We start from the raw sequence: 23,277 nt of genomic DNA, 5'->3' as shown, positions 1-23,277 counted from the left end.
ACAAAAGAAATATATTGGGAATCTACTATATGTTAGAAATAAAAATTATGCTAAGAACTTGCTATGTTATATGTTAGAAATAAAATAAGAAATATCTTAGGAAAAAAGAAGTGTGTGTCAACGTGTTATTATAGTTGACTCATCCAATGTATAGTGTTATTTTTGTAGATTAACATGTGATGACCAGTTTCAAATTGAAGTAATAAATTTGTTTCAATAGTTATTTCAGTGTGACCAAGTTACCTTTCAATAGCAACTTTTCTCATTGGTTTAGCATGAGACAACAGCATTCAATAACCAAATGTAGGTGGCAAAGTCACAGAGAGTGCAGATGACATTATGCTGAAGTAGATCAAACTGAATTAATTCAGCTGTCTTTCACTCTATTGGAAAAGTTGCTGAGTGGAATCCATGTATAGTGTAATAGATCATGGCACTTTACTACATACAAGTCCGGAGGAAATGTATCTCTCATCACTTACCCTCAAAATAATATGAACCACATTATTCTATTTATCTGCCAACCGTACTCCTCAGTCTTGTATATAGTTAGATAGTTGTTTAAATATCATTCTTCGATCCATCTCCCGTCACTAAATGTTTTCTCTTTTCTGCTTTGAAAGAAATCATAAGGCCTGAAATTCCTCTACCAAACTGAAAAAAAAAAAAAAAGGAAAAAAAAAAACCACAACAAAAACCCTTCTTGGAGTTAAACATTGATGTCACTGGACATCAATTTAGAAGTATAAATAACTCAAGAAAAGTAAAATATAATATCTCATTATAAAATTTGTCTATCAAGGCCTTTTCTAAATGGGGTTCCAGTGATAAAATTGGGATATTGGCTTGTTACAAAACACTAAAGACAAGTATTACTGTTCAATTTGATGGTGAGCACTGAACAAAACAAAACAAAACAAAACAAATCTCCTTTGGATCTTTCTTTTTGCCCTTCAGCATTTCTATAAATAATAATAATAACAAAAAAATCTTCTGTAGTGAAAGCCTCCTATAATTGTGGGTAGACTATCAGACCAGATAACATGACACTAGTGTTATGATCAAACTGCAAGGAAGCATAATTCACATAATTTATAACAGCTGTTGACCAGCTGTCTAGAAATACCTCTCATATACTTATTTAGAGACATTTAGAGAGAGCTAAAGTGACAAGGAGTTACACTGCTAACTCCAAGGCATGGAGTTTGAATCTACCAGCAGTTCCTTGAGTTGTTGTTATGTTGTTAGGTGCTGTCGAGTCATAGACAACTCATGAACAAAAGTCCTCAACACTTGTAGAACTTTTGTCATTTCTCCACATTCATAGAGTTTCCAGAGGCAAGACATTTTTGAAGTGTATTCCATTCCTGCTTCCAAGCTTATTTTAATCAGGAAGCTCCACCAAACACTATCCACCGTGGGTAACCATTATCACATCTGACACACCAGTGTCACAGTGTTTAGCATCACAGCAACCACAAGTTACCTCTGTACAGCAAATGGACCAACCAGTGCTATATCATTTAGAAGAACATTTGACAAAACACAATTAAAACCAGGCCTGAGGGCTGCAGATTAAAATCACACACCTTTGGCTTGGTAGCATAACTTTCTATCCACTAGGCCACCAGAGCTCTCTCTATGTTTTTGTTATTGTTGTTGAGTGCCATTGAGTCGCAGACGACTCATAGTAACCCTATCAACAAAAAAATCTGAAAATTTGTATAACTTTCGTCATTTCTCCATGTTCATAGAGTTTCCAAGACTGTTGACCAAATAGGTTTTTATATAGGAGGCTGAATCACATCATCTCACACCCATTAGTGAATTAACATCCCACCCTAATCCTTACCAGAACCAGCAAACAAGCCTCTGTAGAATCTGGCTGCTGCAGACAACTTCCAAACTAGATTCCAAACTGGGTGGGAGATGATGTTATTTGGCCTCCTATTTAAAAACCCATTTGGTCAGCAGTTTGGGGCTGGAATCCAGTTTGGAATCCAGTTCCTTGGGAGAAAGATATATAATTTCCTCCTGTGTGACTTACTATTTCTGAAAACCCTCTGGAGGGTTAGCTATGAGTTGGTTCCAACTCAGTGGTAAACAACAAAAGACATACATATTAAGGCACATAATTAAGATCTATGCAGAAATTAAAAATACTTATTAATAACTATAAAAGTAATAATACATACACGTAAGAAGAAATTAGTGTGGGCTAATGCAATCGGGGAAAATTCTTGGATGAGAAAGAAAACTTGAGCTTGCACTTTGAGGGTTCTCAAATCTAGAATAAGTCATCAGAGTTGTAGGTGTTTCTATAGTATCAAGCAGATATAACAAATTGGATTCATTTCTTTTGTCAGTTCCAATAAGTGGCTGCTGGTTCCTTAGAGATGATGTTAAGGATGTTGGTGATTTTGGGGCAAAAAATAACACCATGGAGATACACATTCCTTAGAATAATCAATCATATAAAGTAAAAAAAAAAAAAAGGCAGTGTTTGCTCAAGGATAGAGCCCAAAAATCAGGGAGAAGGATTAATGAAAATGAGAAATCAGGGTGGAGGCAGGAAGAGTACACTTACATTGTAGGTATTGAAATGCAAATTGTGTATGAATGGATGAATGAAAAGCAATTTTGCTTAATAAATTTTCACTGAAATCACAATTTGAGCAATATGAAAAAAGATACATGATTATATGTTTTCAAGACATGTAGTAAAAGAGTGAAAGAGTGCTATGATCAATTTAGTGAGTTAATTTTTTTTATAAAGGGATATAAACAAAGTTCTTCCAGGACAAATTTGGACTTAAATGAATAGATCAAACATTTGAGCTTCACTTAGACTGAGAAAAATATGGTTGTTAGCTGCCATTGATTTGGTGATAATTCATAGCAGCCTTATGTACAAGAGGAAAAAAGAAAAAAGCAGTACACCAAAACCACCTTCCTGGTCGCATGCCTCATTCACAAATGTTACCATGTTTGAGCTCATTGTTGTATCAGTGTGTCAGTCTCTATCACTGAAGGTCTTCCTCTTCTTTTTTATCAAGTATGATGTCCTCCAGGGACAGGTCGTCCCTGACAACATAACATATGCAAAGTGTGTGAGTCTTCTGGTGATACTTCTTCTAATATAGACTTGTTGGTTCTTCTGGCAGTAAATGTTAGTTTTTGGTAGGTATCCTTGACGTGACTACAACTTCAAGCAACCCTGTGACCACCAGGGCATTATCCTGTGCCATTGCCAATATCTCAGCCATGCTGAAGCCCTTTGTTGGAGACACTGTGACAATCTATCTCATTGAGGGTCTCTCTTTGGCTGTCTCTCTACATTTCCCAAAATGATGTATTTTTCCAAGACCACTTCTGATAACAGACTTAAAGTATATGAGACTAAGTTTCATTATTCTTTCCTCTAAGGAGAACCCTGGTTGTCCTTCCTCTAAAATAGATTTGATTGTTCTTTTGGCAGTCCATGGGTATTCTGTAATCTTCTCCAACAAAAGAGCTCAAAGGCATCAATTTTCTGTCATTCCTATTCCTATTCATTGTCCAGCTCTCATATGCATAGCAGGTGATTGGAAAGACCATGGCTTGACCCAGGTACACCTTAATCATTAAACTGACCTTGGTCAGGACTTTGAACAGCTCCTTGACAGCAGATTTCCCTGACTGCTAGTACCAAAGGCATTGACTGTGGTCCTAAGGAAGGGGAAATTTTTAACATGTTCAATCTCTTCTCTGTATATCACGATGCTGCCTATTGGCCAGTGGTGAGAATTCTTATTTTCATGGTGTTGAAATGTAATCCATATTGAAGGGTTTATTCCTTGACTTTCTGCAGAAAACACCTCAGCAAGCAAGGTTGTGATATATTCATAACGCAGGTGGTTGATGAGTCTTTCTCTAATCCTAATGTCACATTATTCTTATTAATAAATGAGATAAGTTGAGATTTATAAAATCCATATTTGTCCTCATTCGCAAGAAAGGTGGTATACACAATTGAAGAATTACCAAATATCATTAATACCACATGCAAGCAAAATATTGCTGAAGATCATTCAAAACCAGGTAGAACAGTACATTGACAGAGAACTCTACAAGACCAGAAGCTGGTTCTTCAGAAAGGTCAATAAAGGATGTATGGCGCTTTCTCAAAAAGTTGCAAATAGAAATACCATTTGAACCAGCAATACCACTACTGGGAATATATTCTAAAGAAACTTTAACTGCTACCCAAACAGATACATGCACAACTATGTTTATGTTGGCTTTGTTCACAGTAGCAAAGAATTAGAAACAACCCAAATGCTCATCAGCAAATGAATGGATAGAGCAACTCTGGTATATTCAGACAATGGAATACTATGCTGCACTGAAAAACAAAGAACTCATGAAATATTATACAAAATGAGTGACCCTGGAGGACATTATGCTGAGTGAAATATCTCAGTTTCAAAAGGACAAATACTGCATAGTGTCACTGTTGTAAAACAAGACTGACATCAGGGTTGAGAGAAGACTGAGAAAGATGGGATAAATAATGTATACTGCATTGAAACACATGAGGGAGAGAACTGTTTAAAAGGAATATATGATTAGATATTATTGTTATGACAGGAGTGCAGAAGGAAGGCTGCATAGTGGAGCAGACTTGGGGGTAGGGATTGAATAACAATGAAAGAAGTTTTTCTTTTACTTTTCAAAAAGAAAAGAGAATTAGGAAAGAGGGGTGGGCAGGGATAAAAGTACAATAATGAATGAATGGAAATCCGAAGTCTCTGTAAACTTTAATGAAAATAAATTTAAAATATAAAAAAGACAGGTCAACAAAATATGCAAACCTTTGGCAAACTTAACAAAAATTTTAAAAAAGAAAGAGAAGACACAAAATAATTCAAGTAAGAAATAAAAGAGGTGGAACAACAAAAGAACCAGCAGGAATTAAAGTAATGATAATAGAATATTACAAAAAGTTATAATCTTAGAAATTTGAATACCTAGATGAAACGGACAGAGAACTGCCAGAAGTTCAAGTTGGGTTTAGAAGAGGCACCAGATATGTCATTGCTAATGTCAGATGGATCTTGACTTAAAGCAGAGAATACCAGAATGTCTTTGCTTTATTGACTATGTAAAGACATTTGACTGTGTGGATCATAAAAAACTATAGTTAAGATTGAGAAGAGGGGGAAACCTAGAATGAAATCCATTAATTATGCGTATATGAAATCTATACCTAGACCAAGAAGCTGTTGTCTGAACAGAGCAAGAGAACACTACATGGTTTACAATCAAGAAAGCTGTGCATCAGGGCTGTATTGTTTCTCCATACCTATTCAATCTGTTTGTTGAACAATTCAGATGCATACAAAGGGATTATAAATATTGTGGCTTAAAGCCTAAGGTACATCTTAGACTTTAAACTGACCTCCTTAGTATGTTCAATATTCTTTGCCAACATCACAATTCAATAATTAATCCCTCAGTGGTTTCCCCCTATTCATTATCCAGTTTTCACATGCATATGAGATGATTGCAGTATTACCATGGCTCAGATTTGAACCAAGGTCGGCGTGACCACAGTTTACAGTATTAACAACTAAATTATCATGGCAGGAAGCAGTCGTCAGAACAGAGCAGGGAAATGCTGCATGATTCAGGATCAGGCAAGGTGTGCACCAGGGATGCAACCTATCTCCATACTTTTTCCAATATATATACACAGAATAGATCATTCAGGAGGCTGGATTTTATGAGGAGGAATGTTACAGTAGGATTGGAGGGAGCCTCATCAACAACCTATGTTGTGCAACCTTGCTTTCTGAAACGGAGAAGGACATGAAGCATAAGTTGCAGAGGTTAGGGACTGTAGTTTTTAATATGGATTTAATAGTTTTAATATGGATTAAAGCTCAACATCAAGAAAACAAAGATTCTCACCACAGGGCCAGTTGAAAACCTCAAGACAGAGAAGAGATGGAGATTGTTAATAAATTCAGTTTGCTTGGTTCCACAAGCAATACTCTTGGCACCAGCAGTCAAGAAATCAAAAGACAAATTTCATTGGGAAAGCCTTCTGTCAGGGATCTCTCCAGAGTACTGAAGAGCAATGCTGTCAGTCTCGAGACTAAGGTGTGTCTGATCCAGGCCATGGTCTTCACAATAACTTGCTATGCATCAGAGAGCTGGACAATGACTAGGGATGGTGGAAAAAGAATTGATGCCTTTGAGTTGTGGTGTTGGAGAAAAGTGTTGAACATACTGTGGACTGCCAGGAGAACAAACAGATAAGACCTGAAGAGGGTGAAATCAAGCTCCTCCCTGGAGACAAAGATTTTGAAACTCCATCTCACCTACGTTGTGCACATAGCCAGGACGGACCAGTCTTAGGAGAATAACATCATGCTTGGAAGTGTGAAGGGGCAGCACATGAGACAAAGACCCAGAATGAAATGGATTAGTTTGATAACTGAAGAAATGGGATTAGGTCTGTTTAAGACAATGAGATTGCCTCAGGATAGGGCAGGGTTCGGAGCTGTTGTTCATAGGGTCCCTGTGAGTCACAGGCAACTCAACGGCACATAAAAACAACATGAGATGATTGAAAATATCATGACTCAAGAACATTAGTTTTCTAACTGACAGCTTTGCTTTTTCACACTTTAAAAAGATCTTTTGCAGCATATTTGCCCATTGCAAAATGTCATTTGATTTCTTGGCTGCTATTTCTGTGATGGTTGATTGTGGATCCAAGTAAATTGAAATCATTCAATCTTCATTCCATTTATCCCGGTGTTACTTACTGGACCAATTGTAAGAACATTTTCTTGATGCTGAGATATAATCTTTACTGAAAGTTCTGCACTGATCTTCATCAGTAAGTGCTTGAAATTCTCTGCTTCCAGTAAGCAAGGATATATCAATTGCATAATGGAGGGTTTAATGAATTTTCCTCCAATCCTAATGCTGCAATTTTCTTCTTACACTCTAGTTTCTTGGGTCATTTTCTAATTACACAGATAAAATAAATATGGTGAAAGAATACAACCCTACCGCACACCTTTCCCAATTTGAACCATGTTCTTTTGGAATTACTGCTTCTTGGTCTATGTACAAGTGTACAATTAAGCATTCTGGAATTCCTATTCTTCACAAGAAAAGAAATGGAATATATCCTCTAACATTGGGAAATTCTCCCCCTATATTTACGCAACTTTAAGAAATATACATTCTAAGATCATTTCTCAGGACTTTAAGAATTAGGAGTCACCTAATAAAATGGAAAATTTTTGTTTTACATCTAGTTGAGTTCAAGGGATTTTTAATGGTTTAAAAAATAATTAACATGGGCTCAATTTAAAAAATTATGTATGCAGTGAGAATGTTAAAACACAGCCTGCTTAAATGTCTGAGAGCTAAAAGGATCTACCTCCATTTGGTGCCAATTTCTGGCTCCACACCAGATGGCCCTACTAATGGCTGTGGTCCTGTGGATTTCTAGAGGAGTTACAAAGGCAAAAAGTCCCATCTTAATGCTTCTCCTCACCACACACCTCATGGTTCTTCTCATTACACCTCCTCAAAAGTCAGACAACTAAGTCTTTTTCAGTATATCCTTGCCTTTTATGAATCTATGATCATATTTATATATATTGTGTTGGGTGAATTTTGTTTTTATCCCAACAAATTGCCATGTTTCTCTTTAAGGGAACAGTTTGCATTCTGTTGTCATAGCAACAAAACGTGTGAGTAGGCTGAAAAACTGACATTTCCCCCTGATGTTTATTATTCATAAAGCAGATATCATTTCCCCTATCACCTCCATCAGTGTTAAGGGGGTCTCTCTATTTAAATGTAAATTGAGCTTCAAAGATAAAATGCACCAGTGTTACTGTCCATGGATGTTGTCTGTCCTCCCTTTTCTTCTCTGCTTCTGATTCAATTCTTTCATAAAGGACATGGTCTTTAAATGCTGAAGGGTTATATGACATTCTACCAAATTCTGGAAACCTTTCTTATGCACATAATGTCATAAGAGAGGGAAAACTGTTCTTACCAACAGAGAGAACAACCTTGGATAGCATTTATACACAATAATTCATAGTTTTCAAAGTATTGGCACAAGCATATCAACCACTTGTCTCTTCTGGACCCTTGTTGTTCTTGTGTGCCTTCAAATGAAGACCAACCCATAGCTGACCCTCCAGCAGAATTTCAGAGGCAGTAAATAGCACAGGAGGAGATTGCCTGTTGTCATGTGTTCCTTCATTTTGCCCACTGAGAAAGTTACGCATTTTGAGACTTCTGGACCCTAGACAGGCTCAAAATGCAACTCTTTCTCAGAGTTAAAAATCAAGAACACACAGCCAGTCTGATTTTGCTTTAGAAATAGTATGGTCACATTTTCTTCGGGAGGAAAAGGTGGTTTCTTACCAGAATAAGACTCTGTCAGACCACACAGAAGGCTGATTCCCACAAAACTCAGCCAATCTCTTTTTCCTGAAAAAACCCAAACACACCATGTTCAGTAAATGTTTTCCTTTTCTTTCTTTCTAGAATTCAGGATATGAGAAATAGAAGAATATTACCCCAGTCAACGGTTGTATGGTATTAGATGAAAGAAGAACATACACACATTTGTGATAACTCTTTGTTCATTTATATGTTTAGATTTTTTTAAAAGAAAATAATACTTTTAGTTATAATTTAGTACTAATGGAAACTAAGAGAGAATACTGAATAGTTAGCACTTTTTTAAAGTCTTTCCCCTACTCCAAGCCATTTAAATTTGGAATTACTTTCATAGCAGTAGAGTAACCAATTAGAAGAGTGAGTGAAGATCAGAAATTGCCCTGATTTCTCTTAATTCGAGTAAAGATTTTTCTAAATTTATTGGTGCATTTTCCTACCTTAATTCATAGGGCTTACAAAGAGTGACTGCATGTTTCTTTCTTGTTAATGCTCTCACAAGATCTCAATATTTCTACAGAGAGAATCATCAATACAATGATAAACACTAGATACGTAATTTTGGGAAGGTAACTTAGTCTCTCTAGGCTTTAGTTTCCTTACCACTAAAATATAAAGTAAAACAATATTTATTTCATTTATCCTTATGAATATTAAATGAAAGAATTCATAATAAGAACATTGACCAATAGTTAGCATATAGTGTTAACTGGGCATTGTTGTTGTTATTGTTATGTGCCGTCAAGTCGCTTGCGACAAATAGCGACTCTATGTACAACATCCCAAAACTCTCTTCTGTCCTGTGCCAATCTCATTTTCTCTGACACACTCATCCTGATTACCCCAGTCACCAAATCACCAAATCAATCCATCTCCTTGAAGGCCTTCCCCTCCTGCTCCTGCCCTCCACTCTCCCAAGCATGATGTCCTTCTCCAAGGACCAGTCTCTCCTTACAACATGACTAAAGTATGGCAGATGAAGCTTTAGAATCCTTGCCTCCACGGAGCAGCCCGGTTTAATCTTGTCCAGGATGAATCTGTTCTCTTAGCAGTCCATGGTACCGTCAATACTCTTCTCCAACACCAAAGCTCAAAGGCATCAATTCTCCCTCTATCCTCCTTAGTCGCTGTCCAACTCTCTGATGCATAACAAATGACTGCAAAGACCATGGCTTGTATCAGACGCACCTTCGTCTCCAGAGAGACACCGTTGCTCTTCAGCACTTTAGAGAGGTCCCTAACAGCAGACTTTCCCATCGCAATACGTCTTTTAATTTCGCGGCTGCTGGTGCCAAGAGTGTTGACTGTGGAGCCAAGAAGACGAAGCTGTGAAGAATCTCGAGCTCTTCACACTCCATCCTGATGCTGCCAATTGGTCCAGTGGTGAGAATCTTTGCCTTCTTGACGTTGAGTCTCAATCCATATTGAAGGCTGCAGTCCTTGACCCTCTGCAGCAAGTGCATGAGGTCCTCCTCAGTTGCAGCAAGCAGGGTAGTGTCATCTGTATAACACAGATTGTTAATAGATCTTCCACCAATCCTGATGCCACATTTTTCCTCATAGAGCTTAGCCTCCTGAATGAGATTTTCTGCATACAGGTTGAAAAGGTATGAAAACAGGATACATCCCTGGTGTACACCCTTTCCAATTTTGAACCATGCAGTGTTTCTTTGCTCTGTTCTAACGACTGCCTCTTGGTTCAAGTATAGGTTTCTCATTAACACGATCAAGTGTTCTGGGATTCCCTTTCTTCTCAGAGTCAGCCACAGTTTGTTATGGTCCACACAGCCTTTGTGTAATCAATGAAACACAGATAGACATTCCTCTGGTACCTCCCTGCTTTCAGCCAAGATCCATCTAACATTAGCTACAATATCCCTAGTGCCACAAGGCCTTCTAAACCCAGCCTGGACTTCTGGCAGTTCTCTGCTGATGTGCAGTTCCAGTTGTTTTTGGATAATCTTGAGCAGAATCTTGCTTGCATGTGAAATCAACAATATTGTTCTATAGTTTCCACACTCTGTTGGTTCACCCGTTTTTTTGGGGATGGGAACAAATATAGATCTCTTCCAGTCAGTTGGCCAAGTGGTTGTTCTCCAGATTTCTTAACACAACTTAGTAAGCACATCCAGGGCAACATCTGTTAGCTGAAATATGTCAATTGGTATACCATCTATTCCTGGGGCCTTATTTATTGTTGTTTCCTTCAAAGCAGCCTGAACTTCTTCCTTCATCACCATAGGCTCTTTCTCATATGTTGTTTCATGAAATTCTTCTGTGTCTGCCAATTACTTTTAATACAATGACTCAGAATATTCTTTCCACCTTCTTTTAATACTTCCCAGATCATTTCATATTCTGCCTAAAGCATCCTTGATTATAGCAACTCGAGGTTTGAATTTGTTCTTCAGTTCCTTGAGCTTAAGAAACGCTGAGCGAGTTCGGCCCTTTTGATTTTCTGTCTCCAGCTCCTTGCACATATCATTGTAATATTTTACTTTGTCATCCCATGCTGCCTTTTGAAATCTTCTGTTCAGCTCTTTAGTATCTTGAATTCTTCCTTGTGCTTTGGCTTCTCTGCACTCCAGTGCAATCTTCAGAGTTTCTTCTGACATCCATTTTGGTCTTTTCTTCCTCTTCTGTCTTTGTAATGAATGTTTGCACTCTTCTTGAATGTTACCCTTGATATCCTCCCACAACTCATCTGGTCTTTGTTCATTCGTGTTCAAGGCCTCAAACCTGTTCTTGAGATGGTTCTGAAATTCAGGTGGGATAGACTCAAAGCTATATTTTGGTTCGCGTGGATTCGGTTTAATTTTCCTCAGCTTCAGCTTGATCTTACATATTAGTAGTTGGTGATCTGTTCCACAATCAGCTCCTGGCCTAGCTTTCACAGCTGATATTGACAATTTTATTAACAAGGGATCAAGTACTAAGCATATATGTTCTTGTTAGGGCTGTCAAGTTGACTACAACTCATAATGACCCTTTGAACAACAGACCTAATTCTTGTCCTATCCTCTGCCATCCTAATCATCTCTGATATACTCAAGTCTATTGTTTGTATCAATACATCTTCTTTGAGGTCCTCTCTTTCAGTGACCTTCAACTATCACCTTTTGCCAAGGAATAGCCCTTCCTAGCAACATAGCTAAAGTATGGGAGATGACTTTTCACTAGACTTGTTTGTTCTTTTGGCACTCCATTGGATATTCAGTACTCTCCTCTATCATCACCAATCAAATTCCTTTTATAAATTAGAGTGGTTTTTTTTTATTTCCTGTTTAATGATGCTGCAATTTATTCAAAGAAATCAATAGGCAATTTAAACTGGTTGACAACAATATTTTTAAATGCAAATTTTAGATTACATCAATTTTAACTATGGTTGTTCTTGAAGATACAAGAAATGTTTATCAAGATATACCCTTCTTGGTTTTATTTTATTTTATGGAATGGACATATATCAAAAAGATAATTTGTCTAACTATTAGTAAAACTGATAAAGTGATGATAATGTTGGCTTCCTGCTTTTTTTCTCTATTCTCATTGACATTTAAAAAAAATTATTTTAATGAAAGTTTACAGAGACTTTGGTTCTCAATTCATTCGTAGTAGCACACTTTCCTCCCTGCCCACCCCTTCCTCCATTTCCTTTTCTCTTTGCAAAGTAAAAAGAAAATAAATTTCACTGTTCTACAATCCACCCCCACCCCCCAAGTCCACTCCACTATGCAGTATTCATTCTGGACTCTTGTCATGACAATAATACCTAATTATATATTGCTCCTAAATAGTTCTCTCCATCATCTGTTTCAATGAAGTATACATTCTTTATCTGCTCTTAGTTTCCCCTCAACCCCGATGTCAGACTCACTTTGTGACTGAGATGTTTCACTCAGCAGTATGTCCTCCAGGTTCACCCATTTTGTATAATATTTCACGAGATCCTTGTTTTTCAATGCATCATAGTATGCCATTATGTGAATATACCAAAACTTCTCTAGCTGTTTCTTGATGGCCACTTGTGTTGATTCCAACTCTTTGCTATTTTGAACAAAGGAGCAATAAACATGGGTGAACATATATCTGCTTGAGTGGCAGCTCTGGTTTCTTTAGGGTATATTCCCAGTAGTGGAATTGCTGGGTCAAACGCTATTTCTTTTTCCAATTTCTTGAGAAAGTGCCATTCTGCCTTCCATATTGGTTGCACCATTTACAATCCCACCAACAATGAATAAAAGTTCAAGTTTCCCCACAACCTTGCCAGCATTTGTTGTTTGCTGTTCCATTAAATTTTGCTATTTTTACTGGGGTGAGATGATACCTCATAGTTGTTTTTATTTGCATATCTCTTACAGCTAGGGATTTTGAACACTTCTTCATGAATGTCTTCTTTGGTAAAGTGTCTGTTCATATTCTGTGCCCATTTTTCAATTGGGTTGTTTTCCTTTATCTTGTTGTGGTGCTAGAGTATTATATAAATTCTAGATATAAGTCACTTATCAAACATGTCATTACCAAATATTTTTTCTTAGTCTATGGCTTCCCTTTTTACCCCGTTGGAGAAGTTTTTGGATGCACATTGGGATTTGATTCTTAGAAGGTCCCATTCATCTATTTTATCCTCTCCTGGTTGTAGATTTTTCAGGATACTTGGAAGACTGTTAATGTTGTGGATTAGAGATTAGAATTTCTAGAGTTCTTGCAAGCTTTTCTTTAATGACGGTTATAGTCCTTGGTTTTAGTCCGAGGTCCTTGATCCACTTTTAGTTGGTTTATTGTTTATGGAGTGAGGTGTAGATCTTGCTTGCATTTTCTACAGATAGTTTTCCAATTTTGCCAGCGCCATTTGTTTAAAAAAAGCTGCCGTTTCCCCACTTAACTGGTTTCATCCCCTTGTAAGTATCAGTTGACCATAGATAGATGGGCTGATTTCTGGATTCTCAATTCTATTACATTGATCTATGTTTCTGTCATTGTACCAGTACCTCCTTTCTTGACTACCATGGCAGTGTAGTAGGATTTGACATCAGGGAGTGAGATGCCGCCTACCTTGTTTCTCTTTTAAAGGAGTGCTTTGCTTATTCGGGGCCTCTTTCCATTCCAAATGAAACTGGAGATTGCCTTTTCCATCATGTTGAAGAATGGAATTGGTATTTGTATTGGGATTGCATTGAACAAGTAGATTGCCTTGGGTAGTATTGTCATTTTTACAATATTGAGTCTTCCTATTGATGAGCAAGATATATTCTTCCATTTCCCCAGGTCTCTTTTTGTTTCTTGTAGTTGTTGTTGTTGTTATGTGCCATCAAGTCGCTTGCAACTCATAGCGACCCTACGTACAAGAGCCCTAAATGCTGCTCTATCCTGTGCCAGCCTCACTATCTCCAACACACTCCCACCACCCCAATCACAGAATTGATCCATCTCATTGAGGGTCTTCCTCTCCTGCGCTGTCCCTCCACTCTGCCAAACATGATGTCCCTTTCCAAGGACCAGTCCCTCTTTGCAACATGCCCAAAATATGTCAGATGAAGATTCAGAATCCTTGACTCCAAGGAGCATTCTGGCTTCACTATCTCCAGCACAAACCTGTTTGTTCTCCTAGCAGTCCATGATATATTCAATACTCTTCTTCAGCACCACAGCTCAAAGGCATCATTTCTCTTTCTATCGTCCCTATTCACTATCCAACTCTGATGCATAGCACTTAATTGCAAAGACTATAGCCTGGATCAGGTGCACCTTAGTCTCCATCCTGATGTGATTGCTCTTCAGAGGTCCCTAACAGCTGATTTTCCCAATGCATTCTGTCTCTTGATTTCTTGGCTGCTTGTACCAAGAATGTTGACTGTGGAACCAAGCAAAGTAAAACTGTTAACTATCTCAATTTCCTCACCATCCATACTGATGCTGCCAATTGACCCACTGATGAGAATCTTTGTTTTCTTGATGTTGATCTTCAGTTTGTATTGAAGGCTGCTGTCCTTGACCTTCTGCAGCAAGTGCTTCAGATCCTTCTTAGTTTCGGCAAGCAGGGTTGTGTCATCTGCATAACGCCTTTGGGGTGCATTAGCCTATAAATATCTATGAGGTTGAGTTGGTTTATTGTGTGGTTTAATTTCTCAGCATCTTTGTTGAGTTTCTTTCTGATAGTTCTATCTTTTCTTGAGAGTGGTGTATCGAAGTCTCCAACTGCTATACCAGTGCTGTCTATTTTTTCAGGTTTGTTAATGCTTGTTTTATATATTTTGCAGGTCTTTCATTTGGTGCATACATATTTATTATTGTTATGTCCTCTTATTCTATTGACCCTTTAAGCATTATGAAGTGACCATCCTTATCCTTTGTGATGGTTTATACATTGAGACTTATTTTATCAGAGATTAATATCGCTACTCCTGCTTTTTTCTGGTTGCCATTTGCTTGATATATTTTTACCCCCACCCTTTTATTTTTAGTCTTTCTTTATCTTCATTTTTCCACTGTGTCTCCTGTAGAAAATATATTCATGGATTTTGGGGTTTTTATCCAATATGCTACTCTTTTTCTCTTCAGTGGTATATTTAAACCATTTACATTCAGTCTGATTATTGAGAGGCAAGGTTTTATTTCTATCATTTTGCTGAGTTCTTTTTGGTGTTGTTGCTTGGTACTTTGGTCCATCCTATCTGTGGCAACTCTATAACAAGGACATCTCTTAGTGTTTCCTACAACCCTGGTCTTGTTTTACAAACTCCCTTAGGTTCTTTTTTTCTGGGAATACTTTGATCTCTCCTTCATATTTGATGGACACTTTTTCTGGGTACAGTATTCTTGGTTGACAGTTGTGTTCTTTGAATGTTAGATATATGTCACTCCATTGTCTTCTTGCTCACATGGTTTCTGCTGAGAAATCGGCACTTAATCTTATCTGTTCTCCCTTATAGGTTACTCTTTGTTTCCCCTTTGCTGCTTTCAGAATTCTCTCTTTATCTTTGGTTCTAGCAAATTTGACTATGATATGCCTTAGTGTTTTTCTTTTGGAGTCTGTTCTATATGGTGTTTTTTCTCAGCCTCTTGAATGTATAGTCTCTCATTTACCATTATGCCTGGGAATTGTTCTTCTAGTAATTCTTCTCCAACTCTTTCAGTGCCTTTACTTGTTTCTTCCTCTTCTGGGATTCGGATGATACACATTTTATTTCTCTTGATTGTGTCCCACATTATTCTTAAGTTTACTTCTTTTTCCTTCCTTTTTGATTCTACTTTTTGCTCTAGCACATCAGTGGTGACAGTTCTATTTTTTATTTCACTGGTTCTGTGTTCTGTATCTTCAACTCTGTTCTTGTGTCCCTCCATCAAGTTGACAGCATCTGAAGCATTGGACCTCCTATTTTGGATCATGGTTTCTTGTTTCTCCAGAACCTTTAACACCTTTTTTGTTTTATCTTCATTGTTTTGGGTTGGTTTTTTTTTTTTAAAGCTCCTCCTGGTTTTTGCTTGCAGTGTCCTGTAGTTCTTGAAGTGTGGTTTTTTTTTTCCACTCATTGAAAATATTCAGTCATTGTTCTTTTAAATTCTGTGTCAGAAAGTTACATCAGACTTTCTGGTTTCAGAAAATTCATTGATACTCTGTCACTTTTTGGGGCTGACATCTTGCTTTGTGCCTGTGTAGAGTGTGAGGTAGGCTGCTTATTATGTGACGTTGCTGTGGTAGATTTTTTTCATGCCTGAGGCGATAATAGGTTTTTTTTATATTACTTGACTGCTCTAGAAGAGGGTAAGTAGTTATATGCCATGTCTTTCTCTCTGAACTTCTGACTCAAGGGAACTTTCAGTTCAGGGCCTGTGAAAGCACTCTCTTCCGTTTATAACTGTTGCAGCTAGGTCAGATAGAGGCACTCTGGACTAAAGGAAGTTAATTAACTGGACATGAGGAGATGCAAGGCATGGGAGTAGGGCATGGGCATGGGTGCATGGCACAGGCAATGATGCAAAGTGGGTATGGGTGCAGGATAGGCATGGTTGTAGGATGGGTACAGGGCATGTACATGGGCTCAGGGCACAGGCATAGGCAGAGGGGAGTTATGGGCACAGGGCAGGCATGGATGCAGGGAATGGGAATGGGCACAGGTTGAGGATGGGTGTAGAGTGAGCACACAGACTCTTGCTGATTGGGCATGCTCAGGGACCTTATGCAGATTCCAGCTGTCTGGCCTGCTCCTCAGCAGGTTTCTCCCTGGCAGACTGCCCCCGGCAGGCCCCTCCATGGCCTGGCTTTGACCTTGGCCCAGTTTTTATCCTAGCCCAGCTTCACTCCAGTCTGGCTTTTCCCCTTATCCAGCTTTACCCCTGGTCCAACTTTGCCCCCGATCCAGCTTCTGAGGCAACAATTTTGAAACTCATATACTTTGGACATACTCCCGGGAGGGACCAGTCCTTGGAGAAAGCCACCATGTTTTGATAGATAGAGGAAAAGCACAGGAGAGGAAGGTTCTGGATGGGATGGACTGACACAGTGACTATGGTAATGGGGAAAGTGTGTCACAGATAGTCAAATTGGCTTTTTATAGGGCAAGGTTCAGAGCTATTGTTCGTAGGGTCACTGAGAGTCACAAACAACTCAAAGGCACATAATAATAACAACTCAATATTTATGAGCTCTTGTGGCCAGGTGGTAAGAAGCTGTGCTGTCAACTCAAAGACACACTGTTCAAATACACCAGCTGCTCTGCAGGAAAAAGATGGACAATCAAATCTTGATGAAAAATTGCTGGTGGGTCAGTTATGAGAGGTCCTGGATTCATAGTACACAGCAACAACAGCATTATAAAGATGTTATGTGTCATTTGAGCAGAACATGCAAGTGGGACAGCTTATTACTTTTATTACTCTCATTTTGAAGCCACAGAAAAGCACTCTTAGAGAAATTTATAATTGATCTGGGCTTAAGGTATGAATAAGAAGCCTATTATTAGGCTTAGAGATGGTCATAATGCAGTATTACAGGCAAAGAGAGATAGTGAATAAATATCAAGGTGGAAAAATAAAGGTAAATATTTTACTTTGGGGCATAATACATGAAACAGGCTTATAGTTGGTAAAACTGGAAAGGCAGACTCAGTGAGATCTCAAAGGGTTTTGTACAACAGACTGAGGAAATCTTACTTAATTTGGTAGATTATTTGATGACAATTATGATTTATGAACCAGCAAGTCATATGATGAAACTATGCTTTATGAAGATTTATTTGGCAGCAGTATATAGTGGGTTAAAAGTAAAGAGGAATACGTATTGGAAAATTGTGATAAAGCAGAGGCACCTCTCTCTCTCTCTCTCTCTCACACACACACATACACACACACGCACCCACATTCACTTTACCTGGTATAAATTTCATTATGTATACTTATTAACAGAAAGAAAAGAATATTTTTAAAATACTATTATAGTTTTTGTCCACCATTCTATTCAGGGAGCTTAATCACTGGAGTGAACATAAGATGGAAACATGAATACACTGTTTCCTTATCGAGTCTCTTAGTGTCAGTGGAACTTTCAGATCTGTGAGTAGCTCACTGGGGTAAGTACGGATCTATCATGAAAATGTATGAATTTTTAGGGGTTAAGTATGGCTCCTAACCTCAAGCCAAGTAGCTGCTCTGATAATCATCAAAGGAACTAGTGATCCATTCCAATGCTGCTGTCTGCTTTGGGTTATTTTCAATAAGATGTCCATTTCCAAAGCAATGCACTTCTAAGAGAGTCTTCAAGTGTTTGTCTGATGCACTAATTTTCAGAAACTAAATCCTAATAAAGATTGGTGATTCCAAATCATTATGATAATCTATAAGAAATATAATGTGGTCCTGGATGAATCTGATAGCTTTGAGAGTAGAAAGAGATAGACCAAATTGGTATCTATAGCAGAAGTATAATCTAGAGAAATTGTTCAGCTGATTGATAACTTCTTTCAAATTTGAACCCTAGGGAAAGCAATTAATGTAGAAAGAAAAAATGTTTAGAGATACAGCAAATTATTCTTGAATAAGTTGTGTTTGAAATGCTAATGAGCTATTCAAATTTCTAACAGAAAGTTAAAAATATGGATCTGGACCTAGGTCAGTGGTTCTTGAACTTTGCTCCACATTGGACTCACCTGGGAATCTTTAAAAAATATTGACATCTGGTCCCCAACTTGATATTTTCTTGTTTAACTAAAAATGTATATAACCTTGGCATTAAGGACTTCGTAAGTTCCCTAGGTGATTGTAATGTGATCCAACTCTTTTACTCTTAACTTTTTATTGTGATTTGGGTGAAAATACACAGAGAAAATTGGTTATCCAGTCAACAAATCATACACATTTTGTTTCATGCCATGGGTTGCAATCTCCTCTTTATAACTCTTTATAACTCTTCTTGTGTCTGCTGTTTCTATTCATCCTTTCATATACTTCCCTGACTTCTGAGCTTTATCCCTGGGAAAATATTCTTTTGATACACTATGGTTAATTGTTCTAAGTGTGCATACCTCCCTGGAGTTATTATTTGCCTCATATATGTGACTATTGCTTGACTACAAATTGACCCATGGGATGTGTTCAGTTCTAAACTTGAAAGAGGACTAAGGGCTATAATTTCAGGAGTTCCACCAGTCTCTATCAGAGCAGTAAGCCTAATAGTTTGATGATGCTGAGTTTTGCTCCAGATTTTTCTCATATTCTCTCTAGGATCCTCTACTTTCATCCTTTTCAGAGGGACCAGTAATGATAGTTGACATCTTCTACTTCTGGTCTCAAGGAACTGGATGTTAAGTACCACATGATCCATTTGTCCTTTGTACTGTTTGTTTTTATGCATCTTTGATTCTTCTTTTCTCTTCTTTACTCACAATGGAGAAAGACCAATAGTTGTACCTTACATGGCCATTTGAAAGCTTTTTTAATTCACCAATACCTCTAACACTTACTGCACGATTGCTATCTATCAGGCACTGTTAGGGGCAATTATATGTATTATTTCACTTTATGTATTTTTTATAAAAATCCTATGAAGGGATTAAGAAACTTGTCTAAAATTGAAAATGGACAGAACTAAACTTTGACTTAAAAAATATGTGATTACAGAGACTGATATATGCCTTCATATGTTCCTATTAATTCAGGTAATTAGAGTACTCTCATATCTCTTTTTTCACTTTATTCTTTCAGAGAGGATATTTTCAGCTTCATTAAAATATAGGAAAACTGACACACAAAGTTGTTACATGATTTTCTTAAGAGCACCCAATTTTATTGGTGGAGCCTGAATGAGATTGTCGTTATTGTTGTTGTTATGTGCCGTCAAGTCGCCTGCGACTCATAGCGACCCTATGTACAACAGCTCTAAGGTCCGCTCTGTCCTGTGCCGATCACACTGTCTCTGACACTCCCATCCCAATTATCCCAGTCACTGAATCAATCCACCTCATAGAGGGCCTACCTCTCCTGCGCCGTCCCTCCACCCTCCCAAGCATGATGTCCCTCTTCAAGGACCGGTCTCTCCTCACAACATGTCCAAAGTATGTTAGACGGAGCCTCAGAATCCTTGCCTCCAAGAGGCCACCCGGTTTAACCCTTTCCAGGACAAATCTGTTTGTTTTCCTAGCAGTCCATGGTATTCTCAATACTCTTCTCCAGCACCACAGCTCAAAGGCATCAATTCTCCTTCTATCCTCCTTGGTCATTGTCCAACTCTCTGATGCATAACAGGTGATTGCGAAGACCATGGCCTGTATCAGACGCACCTTAGTCACCAAAGAGACACCATTGCTCCTCAGCACTTTGGAGAGGTCCCTAACAGCAGACTTTCCCATGGCAATGCGCCTTTTAATTTCCTGGCTACTGGTGCCAAGAGGGTTGCCTGTAGAGCCAAGCAAACTAAAGCTGTGTACAATCTCAATCTCTTCACCATCCATCCTGATGCTGCCAATTGGTTCAGTGGTGAGAATCTTTGTCTTCTTGACATTGAGCCTCAATCCATACTGTAGGCTGCAGTCCTTGACACTCTGCAGCAGGCGCTTCAGGTCCTCTTCAGTTTCAGCAAGCAGGGTTGTGTTATTCGCACCAAGATTGGTGGTGAATGAGATTAGTGAAAATTAACTGATTTTATGAATATTTCTTCCAGGAACACTTACATAACCTCTGCATCTCCCTGATTGACTTGAATGCACAAACAACAACTCCCTGATTGAATCAGATCTTCTTCTGTGCTCTAAAGATAGTCTAAATTTTTATTTCTCAAATATCTTACAGTATTACATTATAGTTGATTATATAAGTGACTCCGTTATTAGACTTTGAGCTTAGTGTGGACAAAAATTTTGCTTTATGGTTCATTCTTATATTCATATGCTAAGAATAGAACTTAGCACCTACTAGACACACAGTAAAATTTATTTAATGAATTTTAATTGATTAAATGTCTTCAATGTGATCTGCAATGAATAAATAGATGAGACCAACAGTCCCTAGGGAAGTTTAACCATATCATGTATTATTTACTCTATGTGTTAAAAGTAGTATTCAAAAAATTGGTGAGAAATAAATTTATTTATCACATCAAAATTTCTTGTGCACTGCTTTATGAGACAAAGAATATTCTTCTCTAATTTCAGGCTTCAGGCTAGTATAATTGGACAGCACAAATGGATAAAACAAAGAAACAGTAAAGAAATCAAAGCAAAGGGTTGGTTCCCCAAGTAGGTGGATCACTTCATGGTCTGTCAACTACTCTTGCTCAGAATATAGAGGGAAAAGGGACATGTTGTACAAACTGAGCTTATTTTATATTGAACCTAAAAAAGCCTGGAGGATTTTGTGTTTATGAAATTGACTAATCTCTGATGTGAACTAGTTTTCCAACAATTTGCTTCTGCCTCTTCAAAGCAGAGGGTACATTTATCAGTCAGTGAGATAATAAAGGTTCTATTCTGGTTGCTCTGAGTTTGTACAATAAGGGAGGTGCGACATGTAGAGAACACGATCCTTTCTTTTTGAGCAAGCTCCAACTTGGTGAGAAAATTTGATTTGGTATGCAGCAAAGTTAAAGATTTAATGACAATAATAGAAGAACTGCATGAACGTGTAAACCATATACACAAGAAGAGGGAGTGTCAAGTATCAGAAATATCAGAGAAGAAGACACTAGATGAAAACTCCTGACATGAATAAAATCAAAAGGAAGAGGCATAGATTGGCCTAAGGACATGAACTGGAGCTTACACAAGCTAAAGCAACTATCACCATTCATCTTAAATCTTGCTGCCATATTCTTTCAAGACTACTTTCAAAAGAAATCAGGAAGGAATTGAGAAACTCTATTATGGTCTGAATTAGGAAAGCCAGTTTTAATCTCAAGGGGAAAATTAACAAAACTGATGAGACTGTGGGCCAAGATACCATCACTTGTAAACTTCATAAATAACATTTCAGAAAATGTTCAAATACCGTGACTCGCTTTTCACTCTTAGAGAAAATTTTTGTGGATGTTGGATTATGATTATGTAATTTGTTTCTGGATGCCTAGTGGTCTTTAGTGGGCTTAGTGTGCTAAACAAAAGGGGAAAATGAACTCGTGTAAATTATGCAGGAAACACTTTTTAATATTGCACGTATATGTGTGTTGTTGTTAAGTGCCACCAAGTCAAATACAACTCATAGTAACCTTATCCTGTGTCATCCTTATCATCCTTGACACATTTGAGTCCATTACAGCAGACACTGTATCAATCGCCTTTGTTGAAGGTCTTCTCTCATTTGCTGACTCCACCTTTCCAAGCATGATGTCACTTTTTAAGAAATAAACTCTTCTAACAACATGTCCAAAATATGTAAGATAAACTTTACTATCTTTGCATTCAATGAACTTCTGGCTGCACTTTCTTTTTTCTTTTTTTTGTTTGTTTGTTTGTTTGTGGTTTTTTTGGTGTTTTTTTTTGCTGCACTTTTTTTTTTTTTTAAATTTAGGTTGTTTGTTTTTTCATTTCAATGAACATCTACAGAGATTTTGGGATTCCGTTAATTCATTGTTGCACCCTTCTCCCCGCACAAACCCCCCCTCCCTTTTGCTCCTCTCCTTGAACTTTTTTAAAGACATATATGCTTCTTATTTTGGCTGTTCATGAGATAGTCAGCCCTCTTATCCAACACCACAACTCAAAGCTATTAATTCTCTGTCATCCTTACTTATTGCACAGCTCTCAGATGCATAGCAAGTGATTGAAAAGACTGTGGCTTGAATCAGGTACACTTTATTCTTTAAATTGACATCCTTGCTTTTTAGGACTTTGGCGAGATTTCTGACAGCAGACTTTCTGAATGCTACACATCTCCCAGTCTTCTGACTGTTGGTCCCAAGGATACTAACTATGGATGCCAGCCAGCAAGATAAAACTGTTGGCAACTTCAATCTTTTCTCCAACTATGTGTAAGAGTTCCATATATGTTCCCATTTCAAGAAAGATGATCCAAAAGAATGTGGAAATAATTGAAAAATATCACAAGCAAGCAGAATATTGCTGAAGATTATAAAAAATTATTACAACAGTACATGACAGAGAATTGCCAAAAAGTGCAAGTTGGGTTTAGAAGAGGACTTAGAACCAGGGATAATATTGCTGATGTCAGATGGATCATGGCTGAAAACAATGAATATCAGAAGAGTATCTATTTGTGTTTCAGTGACTATGTAAAGGCATTTGACTGTGTGGGTCATAACAAACTATGGAAAATGAACAAGGAATTGTTCCTAGATATGTTCAGATCAAT

This window comes from Elephantulus edwardii, unplaced genomic scaffold (assembly GCF_000299155.1).
Source record: "Elephantulus edwardii isolate Elephantulus edwardi_28Jun2011 unplaced genomic scaffold, EleEdw1.0 scaffold00040, whole genome shotgun sequence".
In the NCBI taxonomy this organism is placed as follows: domain Eukaryota; kingdom Metazoa; phylum Chordata; class Mammalia; order Macroscelidea; family Macroscelididae; genus Elephantulus; species Elephantulus edwardii.
The sequence above is the reverse complement of the archived record's forward strand: the minus strand, read 5'-3'. Positions refer to the sequence as shown.